The sequence below is a fragment of the Oreochromis aureus genome, linkage group 8, assembly GCF_013358895.1.
Source record: "Oreochromis aureus strain Israel breed Guangdong linkage group 8, ZZ_aureus, whole genome shotgun sequence".
NCBI classification, from domain to species: Eukaryota; Metazoa; Chordata; class Actinopteri; order Cichliformes; family Cichlidae; genus Oreochromis; species Oreochromis aureus.
Genome location: NC_052949.1, coordinates 25,882,431 through 25,883,522, shown reverse-complemented (window position 1 = coordinate 25,883,522; position 1,092 = coordinate 25,882,431).

Below are 1,092 nucleotides of genomic sequence, written 5' to 3'. Positions count from 1 at the left end.
CTTTTTATAGCATTGTCATGATTCTTTTTCATTCACATTATGTTATATTATAATATATTGTATTTTTCATAGTTTTTATATAGAGGTTTGGAGATAAGGTAAAGACAGAAAGATTGTATTTGCTTCTACTGCAAGTGCTACAATGTTTGGCTTTATATTTTCTTTGAAAATGCTTTTGTGAAACATTTTTGAGGGAAGCTCCTTGGTAGGAAAATGGATAAGTGGATAAACGTCTCACCAAAAAACATATTCAGTAGAGCAGCGGTCCCCAACCTTTTTTGCGCCACGGACCGGTTTATGCCCGACAATATTTTCACGGACCGGCAATGAGGTGTCGCGGATGAATACAACAAAATAAAACTAGTGCCGGTACCGAAAAAAAGAAGATTTATTCATAACACACGTGAAAAGACCCAGGAAAACCGAGTTAACGATAAAAACGATAACAAAATAACGTTGAAAACCGATAAAAACCCTGAAAACCATACATTTCACACCTGAGCCTCAACTCTCGCGGCCCGGTACCAAACGACTCACGGACCGGTACCGGTCCGAGGCCCGGGGGTTGGGGACCGCTGCAGTAGAGTTTTCCTGTTCTTTTGATCAATTATGTATCTCTTCCTTTTTAACAGTTGAACTTTTATTTTATTTTTTTTCATACACCAATTTTATTGCACATAATAAAGATTTTAAATGATTTTGTGCTGGGTGATGGTTTGTGCAAACTTGTGCAAAAATAAGTGAACCAAAAACAACAACAATAATAATAATAATAATAATAATAATAATAATAATGATACAAATACAAACCAATAGGTGCCTATTAGGGGCCTGTGTGGGGGTTAGAACTTGACTCTAGGTTATGCTAAGAGTTTGGAATTGATCTGTGATGGTTAAACTTTGAGATAAGAAGCTTAGGAATGTTTTATTGCAGGGGTGTCAAACTCCAGGCCTCGAGAGCTGGTGTCCTGCAGGTTTTAGATGTGTCCTTGATCCAACACAGCTGATTTAAATGGCTAAAATACCTCCTCTACATGTCTTGAAGTTCTCCAGAGGCCTGGTAATGAACTAATCATTTGATGCAGGTGTGTT